Source organism: Heterocephalus glaber, unplaced genomic scaffold, assembly GCF_053883595.1.
Source record: "Heterocephalus glaber isolate CG9 unplaced genomic scaffold, H.glaber_assembly_v1.0 deba00001463, whole genome shotgun sequence".
Lineage (NCBI taxonomy): Eukaryota > Metazoa > Chordata > Mammalia > Rodentia > Bathyergidae > Heterocephalus > Heterocephalus glaber.
The window spans coordinates 1,917,312-1,935,000 of record NW_028258310.1 but is presented as its reverse complement, the minus strand read 5'-3'; the positions used below and the strand labels follow the sequence as shown (position 1 = coordinate 1,935,000).

Below are 17,689 nucleotides of genomic sequence, written 5' to 3'. Positions count from 1 at the left end.
CAGACCATGGTATGGAGTCCCACTGCTCCTGGCCCAGAGGTAGGGGCTTCCCGGGGCTCCATCCCTCCCTCTGCTCCCAGCCCACAGACAAGGGCTTTTGGGCCACCATCCCTAAAACTGCTCCCAGCCCCTATCCCACCTCTCCAGCTCAGAGGAGGCAATCCGTGCAGGTGCCAATACCCCCCCAACTCCCCCACCCCTGGTCAAAATGAGAAAACACATAAATAAGTCTCAAAACCAGATTTCCAGATCACCTACAGCAAAACCAAAGGGAAATGAGATGGAACACTCTGATACTCAACCACCTGGACACACTGAACTGGCAACAAAAGGGGATCTGGAAAAAATGAAATCAGAAATAATTTCTCAGATAACAGGAGAAATTGTGCCCCTAGTGCAAGACATGATTAATAAATCTAGACAGGAGCTCAGGAACATGATGGAATCCCAACATAGGAAACAAATGGAATCCATAAAACAGATGCAAATAGATTTCCAGGACATGAAAAACTCCACTGAAAGTCTACACAGCAGAATGAGCCAATGTGAGGACAGAATTTCAGATACAGAAGATAAGATTGCAATTAGTGACCAGGAAAAGAAAAATTGCTTCAAAATTATAAGGAAACATGAGAAATCAATCCAGCAGCTGCTAGATGATGTAAAGAAGAATAACATAAGACTAATTGGGCTCAATGAAGAAACAGGAGAGAGTGAAGATGACATAAAAAAACTCTTCACAGAAATAATGGCAGAAAACTTCCCAAGTAGGGAAAAAGAGCTTGACATACAGATAAATGAGGCATATAAGACTCCAAATAGCCTTGATCAAAAAGAATCTACACACAGGCATATAATTGTTAAGATTCCAGAAACTCAACAGAAGAACAAAGTTCTCCAAGCAGCCAGAGAAAAGAAACAAATCACATACAAAGGAAAGCCAATCAAAATCAGAGCAGACTTCTCAACACAAACCATCAAGGCAAGAAGAGCTTGGAGTGACCTATTCCAAGCCCTAAAAGAAAACAGCCTCCAACCCAGATTGATGTACCCTGAAAAACTATCTTTCAAAATGGATGGAGAAATAAGATACTTTCATGACAAAGAGCACCTTAGGAACTTTGTGAATACCAAGACAGCACTCCAAAGAATTTTACACAATATCCTAGGAACAGGCATTCAGGATCACAACCCCAGGAAGCAAAGCAGAATGAACCCAATTGACATGACAAGAAATTAAATGTAAAGGAGGAGAAACCAACAAAAAGAAAAAGTCATGGCAACGGCAAGTCAATACATTTCAGTTATAACCATCAATGTTAATGGTCTCAATTCACCAATCAAAAGAAATAGACTGGCAGAATGGGTCAAGAAGCAAAATCCAACAATATGCTGCATACAAGAAACACACTTAATTCAAAAGGAAACTCATAGACTGAACGTTAAAGGGTGGAAAACAATATTCCATGTGAGAGGAACCCAAAAAAAAGCAGGAGTAGCTATCCTCTTTGCAGATCAAGTAGATTTCAAACCAACACTGATTAAGAGAAATGAAGAAGGACACTACATCCTTGTAAAGGGAAGAATCCAAGAGGAAGAGAGGACAATCATAAATATCTATGCACCAAACACTAGTGCACCCTACTATATAAAAGAAATACTAACGGACATGAAAAGTCATATATGCACTAATACAATTGTAGTGGGGGACCTCAATACCCCACTCTCACAAATAGATCAACTAGACTAAAAATAAGTAATGAAATACTAGAACTCAATCGAACTCTTGAACAAATGAACTTAACAGATGTTTACAGAGTCTTCCACCCCACAAAATCAGAATACACATTCTTCTCAGCTGCACATGGGTCATTCTCCAAAATAGACCACATACTCACAAATAGAACATGTTTAAGTAAGTGCAAAGGAATTGACGTTATCCCCTGTATATTATCAGACCATAGTGTGATGAAATTGGAGATCCATAGCAAGAGAAACTCAAAAAATTTCATAAACACATGGAAATTGAACAACACAATTCTGAATAACCAATGGGTCACAGAGGAAATTAAAGAAGAAATCAGACAGTTCCTTCAATTAAATGACAATGACAATACAACATATCAGAATCTATGGGACACAATGAAAGCAGTCTTACTAGGGAAATTCATAGCAGTAATTACACATATTAGGAAAACAGAACGAGCCCAATTAAACAACTTGATGCTGAACCTCAAGCTTCTAGATAAAGAAGAACAGGACAACCCCAGAGTTCATACATGGCAGGAAATTATAAAGATCAGAGGAGAAATCAATGCAATGGAGACTAAGAGAATGATACAAAAAAAATCAATGAAGCCAAGGGTTGGTTCTTCAAAAGAATCAACAAAATTGACAAACCCTTAGGCAACCTTGTCAGAAAAAGGAAAGAAAAGGCCCAAATCCATGCAATTAGGAATGAAAAGGGTGAAACTACAACAGACCCAGCAGAAAACCAGAGGATCATCAATATCTACTTCCAGAACCTATACGCCAATAAGATGGACAACACAGAAGAAATGGACAGATTCCTAGGTACATATGAATTAACAAAGTTGAACGAAGAAGACCTAAAAATTCTGAACAGCCCAATATCAACCAATGAAATTGAAAACTTAATTAAAAACTTATCAACTTAGAAAAGCCCGGGCCCTGGGCTTCACTGCTGAATTCTACAAGACATTTAGAGAGGAACTGCTGCCACTACTGTTTAAACTCTTCAATGAAATTGAAAGGGAAGCAATACTCCCAAATTCATTCCTGGAAGCAAGCATCACCGTGATCCCCAAAGCAGAGAAAGACCCAACCAAAAAGAGGAACTATAGGCCAATGTCACTAATGAACATAGATGCAAAAATCCTTAATAAGATACTTACAAACAGAATGCAGAAGATCATACACCCTGTTCAAGTGGGATCCATCCCAGGGATGCAGGGATGGTTCAATATACGCAAACCAATCAGTGTAATACACTATGTCAATAAAGCCAAGGACAAAAACCATATGATTATCTCCATAGATGCAGAAAAAGCATTTGACAAAATCCAACATGCATTCATGATAAAAACCCTTCCAAAAATTGGAAAAGATGTTCTCTACCTCAAACTGATAGAAGCCATCTATGAAAAACCAACAGTCAATATCATACTAAATGGTCAAAAACTAAAATCCTTCACACTAAAATCAGGAACAAGACAAGGATGTCCACTATCACCACTCTTGTTCAATGTAGTTCTGGATACATTATCCACAACAATTAGACAAGAGAAAGAAATAAAAGGAATAAAGATAGGAAATGAAGAAGTCAAATTGTCATTATTTGCAGATGACATGATACTCTATATAGAAGACCCCAAGAACTCCACCAAAAGTCATCTAGACTTAATAACCAAATTCAGTCAAGTATCTGGTTACAAGGTAAACATAGAAAAATCAATAGCTTTCCTCTACACTAATGACAGACTCACTGAGAGTGAAATAGGGCAAACAATTCCTTTCACAATAGCATTCAAAACCCTGAAATACCTAGGAATCAACCTAATGAAAGAAATCAAAGACCTCTTCTCTGAAAACTATGGCATTCTGAAAAGAGAGATTGAAGATGATATCAGAAAATGGACAGACATCCCCTGCTCCTGGGTAGGAAGGATTAATATAGTGAAAATGCCCATACTTCCAAAACTTCTATATAGATTTAATGCAATTCCAATTGAGATCCCAGCAGCATACTTCATAGACCTTGAGAAAACAATCCAAAAATTCATTTGGAACAAGAAGAGACCCAGAATAGCAAAAACAATTCTAGGTAACAGAGACATGGCAGGGGGTATCACAATCCCCAACCTGCAACTATAGTACAAAGCTGCTGTGATAAAAGCAGCATGGTACTGGCAAAGAAACAGGCCTGAGGACCAGTGGAACAGATTAGAAAATGCAGAAACAATGCCAGACACACTCAGCCATCTTATCTTCGATAAAGGAGCCAAACACCCTCACTGGAGGAAAGATAGCCTCTTTAATAAATGGTGCTGGAAACACTGGGCTTCAACTTGCCAAAGATTAAAACTAGACCTAATCTCTCACCATGTACTAAACTAAAATCAAAATGGATTAAAGATCTAAATATTAAAATAGAAACTCTGAACCAGCTGGAACAGAGGTTAGGTAGAACCCTTGAAGACATCAGTGTAGGAAAAGATTTTATGAACAAAACCTCAGTTGCCTGTGAACTAGCACAAACAATCAACAAGTGGGATCTCTTCTTATTAAAAGGCTTCTACACAGCAAGAGAAACCACCAGCAGTGTGAAGAGACAGCCCACAATGTGGGAAAAAAATCTTCACCTGCTCTTCCTCAGACAAAGGTCTACTATCTCGAATCTATGAAGAACTTAAAGAGATCAGACCTCCCAAATTTAAAAGACCCAATCTGAAAAATGGGCATCTGAAATGAATAGACATTTCTCAGACAAAGAAGTACAAATAGCAAACAAATACATCAAAAAATGTTCGACATCACTGGTCTTTTGAGAGATGCAATTGAAAACAACACTGAGATTCCACCTCACACCAGAAAGAATGGCTGCTATCATGAAATCAACCAATAAGAAATCCTAGCGGGGCTGTGGGGAAAGAGGAACCCTGCTCCAGTGCTGGTGGGAGTGTAGACTGGTACAACCACTGTGGAAATCAGTATGGAGTTACCTCAAATGAACTAGGACTGGAAGCCCCATTGGACCCAGCTATTCCACTGCTGGAGATCTTCCCCAAAGAATTAAAAGAATCATATCACAGTGATATATGTGCACCCATGTTCATAGCAGCACAGTGTGTGATAGCTAAAACTTGGAAACAGCCCAAATGCCCATCAACAGGAGACTGGATAAAGAAAATGTGTTTTTTTTTATAAAATGGAGTACTACTCAGCCATCAAAAATGAGAAATTAGAGGCATTTATAGCTAAATGGATGCACATTGAGGCAATACTCTTAAGTGAAATAAATAGGACACACTTGTATAAATACCAAATAGTTTCTCTGGTGTGAGAAATTGAAAGTGTAAATAAGGACTAAAATGTATAACAGATAATGTGAAATAAGAAGAAAAGTGGCAAAGGGGAAGGAAGTGGGAGGGCTAGGGGAAAGGAAAGAAGGGAATGGAATTAACATGAGAAAATGGAAAAATAGGAACAAAATCTTTGTAAATAGGGAGGAATGGAGGGGTTGAAGGGAGGGCTGGGAAAGGGTAAAAAAATAAGAACCAAGAGAGATTATGTAAAGGTGCAAATTTCCAATGATGAATGTCCTTATATTGTATACCTAAAATGTACCAATGATTAGAATGAATAATCAATAATGTAAAATAGGAAGAAAATGTCCAAAGGGGTAGGAGTTGTGGGAGGGGTAGGGGAAAGGAAAGAAGGGAAAGGAAAAATGATGAGAAATTGACAAGATGCAAATAAAGTCTTTGTAAATAAGGAAGGGTGGAGGGGGTGAAGGGAGGGCTAGGAGTGGGGAAAAAATAAGAACCAAGATGCATCATATAAAGGTACAAGTTTCCAATGAGAAATGCAATTGTGTTGTATACCTAAAATGTACCAATAAAAGAATTAAAAGCAAACAAAGAATTTGACATACAGATGAGGTAGGCATATAGAACTCCAATTACCCATAGTCAAAAACATCTACACCAAAACATATAATAGTCAAGATTCCAGAAATTCAACACAAGAAAAAATATTGAAAGCTGTTAGAGAAAACAAACAAATCACTTATACAGAAAGTCCATCAGAATTACAGCAGACTTCTCAACACAAGCCTTTGCGTCAAGGAGAGCTTGGAGTGAAGTATTTCAATCCCTAAAAGAAAACAATCTCTAAGCGTCAACAACAGTAAAACATCATGGCAAGGATGAGTCAATATCTATCAATTATTATCATCAATGTTAATGGCTTCAATTCACCAATCAAAAGAAATAGACTGGCAAAATGGATTAAGAAGCAAAATCCAACAATATGCTGTATGCAAGAAACACACCTATCACATACAGGTACAAGCACCTAATGATAAATGTAAATGTATTGTATAGCTAAGTTGTACCAATTAAAACATTAAAAAAAAAAAAGAAAAATGAAAAAAAGAAACACACCTAACTCAAAAAGCAATTTTTAGACTGAAAGTACAAGGATGGGAAAACACTTCTCCATGCAACAGGAATATGGAAAAAAGCAGGGGTAGCAATCTTATTTTCAGACAAAGTAGATTTCAAACCAAAACTAATTAAGAGAGACAAAGATGGTCACTGCATCCTTGTGAAGGGAACAACCCAAGAGGAAGAGATGACAATCCTAAATATATATGCACCAAATATGAATGCCCCCAAGTATACAAAACAAATATTAATGGACATGAAAAACCAAATAAGCACTAATACTATTGTAATGGGGGACCTCAATACTCCACTATCACAAATAGACAGATCATTTAGACAAAAAATCAACAATAAAATTCTAGAACTGAACCAAGCTATTGAACAAATGGACTTAATAGATGTTTACAGAGTGTTTCACCCCACAAAATCAGAATGGACATTCTTTTCAGCTGCACACAGGTCATTCTCCAAAATAGACCACATGCTAGCTCATAGGACATGTTTAAGTAAGTGCAAAAGAATTGAAGTTACCCCCTGTATATTATCAGACCATAGTGCAATAAAATTGGAGATCAATAACATAAGAAACAGCAAAACCCCCACAAACATATGGAAATTGAACAACACCCTCCTGAACAACCAATGGGTCACAGAGGAAATTAAGAAATTAGACAGTTTCAACAAGTAAATTATAATGCCAGTACAACATAAAGGAATCTATGGGACACAATGAGAGCAGTTCAATGAGGGAAATTCATAGCAGTGAATGCCCATATTAGGAAAACAGAGAGAACTCAAAGAACCGAATGCAGAACCTCAAGCTCCTAGAAAAAGAAGAGCATAACAAACCCGAAGCTCATACAAATTATAAAATTAGAGCAGGAAATTATAAAGTCAGAGCAGAAATCAATGAAATGGAGACTAAGAGAACAATATAAAAAATCAATGAACCAAAGAGTTGATTTTTCCAAAAAATAAATAAAATTAATAAACCTTTAACCAACCTTATCAGAAAAAGGAAAGAAAAGGCAAAAATCCATGCAATTAAGAATGAAAAAGGTGAACTCACAACAGATCAAACAGAAATCCGGAAGATCATCAATACCTACTTCGAGAACCTATACTCTAATAAAATGAAAAACACAGAAAAAATGGAGATTCCTAGATACATATGAATTGCCAAAGTTAAATGAAGAAGATATAGAACCCCAATTACAATAAGTGAAATTGAAAATGTAATAAAAAATTTACCAACAAAGAAAAGCCCAGGTCCTGAGGGCTTCACTGAATTCTACAAGACATTTAAAGAACTATTGCTTTTACTCTTTAAACTCATCAAGGAAATTGAAAGGAAAGCAATACTTCTGAATTCATTCCTGGAAGCAAGTATTACTTTGATTCCAAAACCAGGGAAAGACCCAACCAAAAAAAGAGAACTACAGGCCAATCTCCCTAATGAACATAGATGCAAAAATTCTCAACAAGATACTGGCAAACAGAATTCCGCAAACAGATTCTGCCTCACCCCAGAAAGAATGGCTGCTATCAAGAAATCAACCAATAACAAATGCTGGCAGGGGTGTGGGGAGAAAAGAACCCTTCTCCCTTGTTGGTGGGAGTGCAGACTTGGTGCAACCACTGTGGATATCAGTATGGAGATATCTCAAAGAACTAGGACTAGAGGTCTCATTTGACCCAGTTATTCCCCTGCTGGGTATCTTCCCAAATGAATTAAAAGAATCATACCACAGCAATATATGTGCACCCATGTTTATAATGGCACAGTTTGTAATAGCTAAAGCTTGGAAACAGCCCAAGTCCCCAGCAACTGGAAACTAGATAAAGAAGATGTGGTTTTTTTATAAAATGGAGCATTAGCCATAAAGAATGAGAAACTAGAGATATTTATAGCTAAATGGATGCATATTGAGGACATACTCTTAAGTGAAATAAATAGGACACACATGTGTAAATACCACATAGTTTCTCTGCTATGAGAAACTGAAAGTGTAAATAAGGATTAAAATGATTAAAATGAATAACTGATAATTTGAATTAGGAAGAAAAGTTCCAAAGGGGTAGGGGAAGTGGGAGGGGGAGAGGAAAGGAAAGAAGGGAAAGGAAAAAGTTATGAGAAATGGAAAAAATTGAAACAAAATGTTTGTAAATAGGGTGGAGGGGGTGAAGGGAGAGCAGGGGAAAGGGAAAAAGATAAGAACCAAGATACATCATGTACAAGTACAAGTACCAATGATAAATGTAAATGTATTGTATACCTAAAATGTACCAATAGAAGAATTTAAGCAAAAAAGAAAAGAAAAGAAAACAACCTCTAGGGCCAGGGATTTAGCTCTGTGGTTCTGCTGCCTACCTTGCAAGTGCAAGGTTCCGAGTTCGATCCCTGGTGCCAAAAAATAAAAATAAAATAAATAAAAAAGAAAACAACCTCTCACTCAGATTAATGTAACCTGCAAAACAATCTCAAAAATTAACAGAAAAAATAAGATATTTCCAAAGCAAAGAACAATTGAGAAAATTCAGGACCACCAAACCAGAACACCAAAATATTTAGCAGGACATTCTAGAAAGAGATAACAAGGACAACTCCATGAACCCCAGTGGAATCAATCTACCAAGCAAGGCTAGTAATTAAACAGAGAGGAAAGAAAGGAAATCAATAACAGGAAAATAACATGAGAAGGATAAATCAATACATGTCAGTTATAGCCATCAATGTAAATGGTCTCAATTCACCAATAAAAAGAAACAGATTGGCAGAATGGATCAAGAAACAAGATCCAACAATATGCTGCATACAAGAAACACATTTAACTGGAAAAGAAATTCATAGACTTAAAGTCAAGGGATGGAAAACAATAGTCCATGTGACAGGAACCTGCAAAGAAGCAAGGATAGCTATTCTATTTGTGGGCAACATGGACTTCAAACCAAGACTGATCAAGAGAGATGAAGGTCACTACATCCTTATTGAGGGCACAATCTAAGAGGAAGAAATATCAATTATAAATATATATGCACCAAATACCAGCACACCCAACTATATAAAACAAATATTTTCATATATTTTTATTGACCTGAAAAATTAAATAAGCACTAATTCAATTGTAATGGGGGAACTTGATACCCTACAGTCACAGAGAGATGAACTAGACAAAAAATCAACAAAGAAATATCAGAACTGAAAAAAATTTTTGAACAAATGGACTTTTTAGATGTCTACAGAGTACAGTCTACACAATATCAGAATACACATTTGTCTCAGCTGCATATGGGACATTCTCCAAAATAGATCACATACTACCTCATAGAACATGCTTAAGTAAATGCAAAGAAATTGAAATTATCCCATGCATATTATCAGACCATAGTGCAATGATATTGGAAATTAAATATAAGAGAAACCACAAAAACTTCATAAAAAATGGAAATTAAGTAAAATCCAACTGAACAACCAGTGAATCACAAATTAAGTTAAAGAAAAAAATTGACAGTTTCTACAATTAAACAATAATGTCAATACAACATACTAGAATTTACAAGATGCAATGAAAGCAGTCCTATGAGAGAAATTTATATCAGTGAATTCCCATATCAGAGAAACAGAAAAAGCTCAAATAAACAATCTAATGTTGAACCGCAAACTTCTATAAAAGAAGAGTAATTCAAGCACAAAGCTCAAAAAAGGAAGGAAATTATAAAGATCAAGGCAGAAATTAATGCAATTGAGACCAAGAAAATAATGCAAAGAATCAATGAATCAAAGAGCTGGTTCTTTGAAAGATTAAAAATTGACAAACCCTTAGCCACCCTTATATAAATAAATAAATAAAAGACTCAAATCCTTGCAAGTAGGAATGAAAGGGAGAAATCACAAGAGATCCTGTAGAAATCCAGAAGATCATCAATAACTATTTCAAGAACATGTATTCTAATAAGATGGAAAATGCAGAAGAAATGTACAGATTCCTAGATACATATGAATTACCAAAGTTGAATCAAGAAGATATAAAAATTCTAAATAACCCAATATCAGTCAATGAAATTGAAGATGTAATTTAAAAACTACCAACAAAGAAAAGCCCAGGTCCAGGGGCCAGGGATTTGGCTCAGTGGTTCTGCTGCCTGCCTCGAAAGTGCAGGATCCTGAGTTCGATCCCCGGTACAAAAATAAACTTTTCTGAAGAGTAGGTCCTTACAGTAAAGACTTCTGTCAGCAGGATCCCCTCTGGAGCTCAGCAGATTCTTCAACCAGCTCCAGCAGCAGCAGCAGTGGGGTCTTTAGTTCATCATATGCTGTGGAGCAGGAGAAATCTCTCCCTGGGGTGGCAATGGCTCTTGTGTGCAATGTGTTTGATATGCTCTACCAGTTTGCCAACGTAGAGGAGCCAAGGATAACTCCAAAAGTATGAAAGCTTCTGCTCTTGATACTCACTGATCCAGCCATTCAGGAAGCCCTTGATCAACTTGATTCTTTAGGCAGAAAGAAAATATTGTCTGAATCAAGTTCTCAGTCTTCAAAATCTTCATCCCTCTTTGCAAAGCAGCAGCATCTGCCAAGTGCCAATTCAATCTTAGAAAGTCTATTTTGGTCTTTTGATCCAGGAATGTCCACCTTTAGAGTGCTCTACAACTTGGAAGTTCTAAGCTCCAAACTCATGCCAACAGCTGATGATGACATGGCAAGAAGCTAGGCAAAATCCTTCTGTGAGAGCTTCCCCAAGGCAGGAGACTTGAGTTTGGTTGTAAATGTCATGTAGAGGGATTCCATCCCATCAGAAATAGACTAGGAGACAAGGCAGGGTGTTAATTCCATCTGTCTGCAACTTGCAAGACTTTTACTTGTTGGGCAAACAATGACCACATTATTAGATGAAGGCCTCACCAAAGATGGCATAGAAGCACTTGCTTCTTGTCCATTCTGAAATATCAGCTGGCAGGCAAGCAGACAGATGTCCTTATGTGGTAATCTGGAAAAGTTATCCTATTGACATTTGTCAGCATCAGATAGGTCTTCTATCAGGGGTGAGGAAATCAGCCCTGCTGCTCGAGTTGCAATACAAACTATGGAAGTAAGTGATTTCACTTCTACTGTGACTTGTTTCATGAGATTATCATGGGCTGCGGCTGTGGTACAATTTTGCCTCATTGGAAGTAGCCAACCAATTAAAGAAAGTAATTCTGTATTTTCTGGTGGAATTCAAAATAGACTCAGCAGTTCAGGGAGCAATTATATCTCTTGAAGTGAAGGAGAAACAGTAGCCCCGCATGCAGGAATGTCCAGCAAGTCTGTGTCCACCAAAGACTCACTGATTGCTGGAGAAGCTTTGTCTCTTCTTGTTACATGCCTGAAGCTTTGGAGAGAGCAGCTGGCATCCTTCTATAATTTGCTGTGTTGCTGATTTTATCATTGATATTCTGCTTGGATCACCAAGTGCTGAGATCCACCGGGTCGCTTGTGACCAGCTGTAAACTCAGTCAGACAGACACTTCTGCTCATTCAGATGTGCAAAAGCCAAATCAGTTCCTTCTAGGTGTCATTCTCACAGCTCAGCTGCCTCTTTGGTCCCCAACTAGCATCATGACATGAGTCAATTAGAGGCTATTATCTCAATGTATGGAGTATTTTGATTTGAGGTGCCAATTATTAGATGATCTGACAACTTCAGAAATGGAACAGTTATGAATCAGCCCAGCTACCATGCTCGAAGATGAAATTACGTGGCTAGATAACTTTGAGCCTAACTGCACAGCTGAATGTGAGACTAGTGAAGCAAACAACAGTTTACTGGCAGGACACCTGCAGCTCATTAAGAGACCCTGGTTTCACTCTGTGGGGCAGAGAAGGAAATGCTTGGTTCATCACTCATTAAACCATTGTTAGATGACTTCCTTTTCCAAGCTTCTAGAATTATTTCAAATAGTCATACTCCAGCTGACAGTGCCAACATCAGTCAACAGGACTTTTATCCAAAGTGTAGTACCATGAATAGCCGCTTGGCAGCCTATGAAGTCCTTGTAATTTTGGCTGATAGTTCACTTTCAAATCTTCAAATTATTATCAAAGAACTACTTTCTATGTATCATCAACCTGACCCTTCTCTTATCAAAGAGTTTGATTACCTTCCCCCAGTGGATAGCAGGTCCAGTTCAGGGTTTGTGGGGCTGAAGAATGGTGATGTGACTTGTTACATGAACACAGTCTTCCAGCAGCTGTATATGCAACCTGGGCTCCCTGAGACACTACTTTCAGTGGATGATGACACGGACAATCCAGATGATAGTGTATTATACCAAGCATGGTCTCTTTTTGGGCATTTGATGGAAAACAAATTGCAGTATTAAGTGCCTGAGAATTTCTGGAAGTTTTTCAAGATGTGGAACAAAGAACTCTATGTGAGAGAACAGCAGGATGCTTATGAATTCTTCACTAGTCTCATTGATCAGATGAATGAATATCCCAAGAAAATGGGGAGAGACCAAATTTTTAAGAATACTTTTCAGGGCATCTATTCTGATCAGAAGATCTGTAAAGGCTGTCCTCACAGGTATGAGCATGAGGAAGCTTTCATGGAGCTCAATCTAGGAGTTACTTCTTGTGAGAGTCTGGAAATTTTTTTGGATCAGTTTGTTAGAGGAGAAGTTCTAGAAGGAAGTAATGTGTACTACTGTGAAAAGTGTAAAGAAAAGAGAGTAACAGTGAAAAGGACCTCCATAAAATCTCTACCTAGTGACTTAGTCATTCACCTGATGAGATTTGGATTTCACTGGGAGTGTGGATGCTCCATTAAATATGAGGAACAAATAAGGTTTCCCTGGATGCTAAACATGGAGCCCTACACAGTTTCAGGTATGGCTCGGCAGGATTCATCCTTTGAAGTTGGTGAAAATCATCAAAGTATGGATCAGGGAGGTGGAGGATCCCCACAAAAGAAAGTTGCCCTCACAGTAAACTATGAACTTGTCATTGTCATTGTATACAGTGGGCAGGCACACATGGGCCACTACTATTCTTTCATTAAGGACAGGCAGGGGTGTGGAAAAGGAAAGTGGTATAAATTTAATGACACAGTTATAGAAGAATTTGATCTAAATGATGAGACTGGAGTATGAATGCTTTAGAGGAGAATATAGACCAAAAGTATATGATCAAACAAACCCATACACTGATATACATCAAAGATACTAGAACACCTATATGCTCTTCTACCAAAAGGTATTGGATCAAAACTCTCCAGTATTGCCAAAGAAAAGTTGAGTCAGTGTTATAAGGCAGGAAGCTGAGGATCTCTATCAGCTCCGTCTTCCCTGGAGATTTCACCTCAGGCATCTCCTCTGCCCCATCAGCCTTACAATGAACAACTCTCTATTCTGACCAAGCTGGTTAAAAAAGGTGAGAAGATGGGGGAAAGAATTTGACATACAGATAAGTGAAGCATATAGGACTCCAACTAGTCTTGATCAAAAAAAAGAAAATCTACACATAGGAATATAATTGTTAAGATTACAGAAACCCAACAGAAGAACAAAATTCAGTATGGAGATACCTCAAAGAACTAGGACTGGAAGTCCCATTTGACCCAGCTATTCCCCTTCTGGGTATCTTCCCCAAAGAATTAAAAGAATCATACCACAGTGATATATGTGCATCCATGTTCATAGCAGCACAGTTTGTAATAGCTAAAACTTGGAAACAGCCCAAATGCCCATCAACTGGAGACTGGATCAAGAAAATGTGGGTTTTTTATAAAATGGAGTACTACTCAGCCAACAAAAATGAGAAATTAGAGACATTTATTGCTAGATCAAGGCACACTGAGACAATACTCTTAAGTGAAATAAATAGGACACACATGTATAAATACTGAATAGTTTCTCTGGTATGAGAAACTGAAAGTGTAAATAAGGACTAAAATGTATAATAGATAATTTGAAATGGGAAGAAAAGGGGCAGAGGGGAAGGGGAAGTGGGAAGGGTAGGGGAAAGGAAAGAAGGGACTGGAATTAATATGAGAAAATGAAAAAATGGAAACAAAGTCTTTGTAAATAGGGAGGAATGGAGGGGTTTGAAGGGAGGGCAGGGAAAGGGGGAAAAATAAAAAATAAATAAATAAAATAAATTCCCCTAAAAAAATTAATTCCATTTCTGATGTTCCTGAGGAACACAAACTACTGTGTCACCAGACATAGACTAGCTTTGGCTTAAACCATCATCATATATTAAAAACATCTATCAAGAGCACAGCAAAAAAAAATAAAAATGGTCAGAAGAGGGCCAGGGATTTAGCTCAGTGGTTTCACTGCCTGCTGCGCAAGTGCAAGAACCCAAGTTTGATCCCTGGTACAAAAAAAAAAAAAAGGTGAGAAGAAAGGACTGTTTGTGGAGAAAATACCTGGTCAAATTTACCAGATGGTGAGAGATGAAAACCTCAAGTTTATGAAGAATAGAGATGTGTGCAGTAGTGATTATTTCAGTTTTGTTTTGTCTTTAGCTTCAATGAATGCTAAGTTAAAGCATCCATACCATCCTTGCATGGCAAAGGTGAGCTTGCAACTTGCCATCCAGTTCCTTTTCCAGACTTATCTATGGACAAATAAAAAACACAGGGTTGACACTAAAGAATGGATTGCTACTATTGAAGCATTACTTTCAAAAAGTTTTGATGCTTGCCAGTGATTTGTTGAATATTTTATTAGTTCTGAAGGATGGGAGTTGATAAAGATTTTCTTGTTGGAGTGCAGCATGAGACAAGTATGAGTTGCTGTGCCCACCATTCTGGAGAAAACCTTGGGCAGTGCCTTGTTTTATCAGGATAAGTTAAAAAGCCTTCATCAGTTACTGGAAGTACTACTTGCCCTTCTGGATAAAGATGTCCCAGAAAATTGCAAAAACTGTGCTCAGTACTTTATCCTGTTCAACACCTTTGTGCAAAACCAAGGTATTGGGACTGGAGATCTTTTTCTGTGGCACTCAGCACTGAGACACATGATCACCTTCCTCCTCGGGGCCAATCGGCAGAACAACCAGATACACCATTGGAGTTCTGCACAAGCACACAAATTTGGGAATCTGCACAATACAGTGGCATTACTTGTCTTGCATTCAGATGTCTCTTCACAAAGGAATGTTGCCCCTGGCATATTTAAACAATGGCCACCTATCAGCATTGCTCCCTCAAGTCCCCTGCTGCTCCTCCATGAGGAAGTAGAAGCCTTGCTGTCCCTGTTAGAAGGAAAGCCTTACCTATTGGAAGTCATGTTTGATCTCTCCAAGAGCTGATAGGCTCACTGCTGGCACTCATCGAGATGCTGGTGTACTGCTGTTTCTGCAACAAGCACTTCATCTTCACCATGCTGCACTTCATTAAGAACCAACTAGAAACTGCTCCACCCCATGAGTTAAAGAATACATTCCAACTCCTTCATGAGATACTGGTCATTGAAGATCCCATATATGAGTGGAGCAAGTTAAATTTGTGTTTGAGATGGAAAATGGATTACTGACTTTGATGTGCCACAGTAATCATGTGGACAGCAATCACTGCTACCAGTATGTCAAGTTCCTTGTAAGTCTTGCTCAAAAGTATCCTGCTGCTAAAGAATATTTCAAAGAGAATTCCCATCACTGGAGTTGGGTTGTACAGTGGCTACAGAAGAAAATGTCAGAACATTACTGGATGCCACAGAGCAATGACTCTAATGAAACATCAACTGGAAAGACCTTTCAGTGAACCATCTCAGCTCAGGATACATTAGCATATGCCACAGCTCTGCTGAATAAAAAAGAGCAATCAGGAAGTAGTAATGGGTCAGAGAGCAGTCCTGCCAATGAGAACCAAGAAAGAAAGGCACTTGCAGCAGGGTTCAGAATCTCCCATGATGATTGGTGAGTTAAGAAGTGACCTCAACGATGTCGATCCTTAGAGGGACGTGCCCAGCACATGATGAGACTGGATGTCAGCACTTTCTGGAAACAGAATCTTATCTTTGAAACATTGCAGAGCCTGGGGACAGACCAGGCAGCTGCAGGACTCTGGGTACCATGACCTCAAGGAAGCTGCCCTGTCTGCAAGGAGGCCAGAAGGAGGCCAGTGTGGGCCAGCTGTTCTGGTCACTGTTCACACACAGATGAACATTTTCTGTGGAGAATTTAGGAAATAAAGCTGGTGGCAGATTTTTGTTACATGAACATACAAGAGTGAGAGTGAAGCTGTTGCTTTCTCCATGATACAAAAAAAATTCCTTTTGCTTTTTATATTTTAAGAAAGGAAAAAAGCAAGCTGCCTTTAGGTTTGTGGGGGCAAATTTTTAATCTTGCAGTAACACTGAATAGGAATATCCAATTTAAATGATGTAAAGATAATGTGGTAAAATTCCTTTTTGTTGTAAAATAGTAGTTAAGAATTCAGTTTACGCAGACCTTTGTATTTAATATGTCTCTCTCTTTGTACAGAATTTCTGATGGGTCAGATGAGAGCCCTGGGCATAAGTTAAACCTTGTTGAAACATTACCAGGATCAAAAGATGGGAAATTATTAAGCTCTTCAAGGTATTTTCTGATATGATTAAGATTGAAAAGAGCAATAAAAAAAGAAAAGAGCAATAAAACATTAAAAAGCTGTATTCTTCAGAAGTGCAGGATGCATTCTTTGACATCATTCATTAAAGAAGTTATGAATGGTTCCCAAAACAAGTTTTTAAAACAGCAAAATACAAAGCACTTTAAGATACAATTTTATTGAGTCTGACTTCATAAAATTATCTTTTTAATGCTTGGAGACATATCGAATAAACCGTAGTCTTAAGTCAAACAAAAAAAGAAAAAAGAAAAGAAAAGCCCAGATCCTGATGGATTCACTGCTGAATTCTACAACAAATTTACAGATCTAATGCCACTACTCCTCAAACTCTTTAATGAATATGAAAGGGAACCAATACTCCCAAACTCATTCCTAGAAGCAAATATTACCTGATACAAAAATGAGAGAAGGAGCCAACCAAGAAAGAGAACTACAGGCCAATTTCCCTAACATAGATGAACATAGATACAAAAGTCCTCAATAAGATGCTGGAAACAGAATGCAGCAAATCATCAGGAAGATTAAACACCATAGCCAAGCAAGATTCAACCCAGAGATGCAGGGAAGTTTCAACATAAAAAAAATCAATAATGTAATAACCATATTAACAGAGCCAAGGACAAATATCACATGATCATCTCAATAGATGCAGAAAAAGCATTTGACAAAGTCCAACATCATTCATGATAAAACCCTATAGAAAATTGGAATAGAAGGTCTTCATCTTAATCTGATAAAAGTCACCTATGACAAACCAACAGCTAACACCATACTAAATGGTCAAAAACTGAAATCTTTCACTCTAAAATCAGGAAGAAGGCAAGGATGTCCACTAACACCACTCTTATTCAACATAGTTCTGAAAACATTATCTAGAGCAATTAGACAAGAGAAAGAAATAAA

At 37.9% G+C, this 17,689-nt stretch overlaps 1 pseudogene; it reads left to right on the top strand.

Annotated features, from left to right (window-relative positions):
• LOC101717214 (ubiquitin carboxyl-terminal hydrolase 24 pseudogene) overlaps window positions 1-16,150 on the top strand; it is a 16,908-nt pseudogene extending 758 nt beyond the window's left edge.
• The last annotated feature ends 1,539 nt before the right edge of the window (window positions 16,151-17,689 follow it).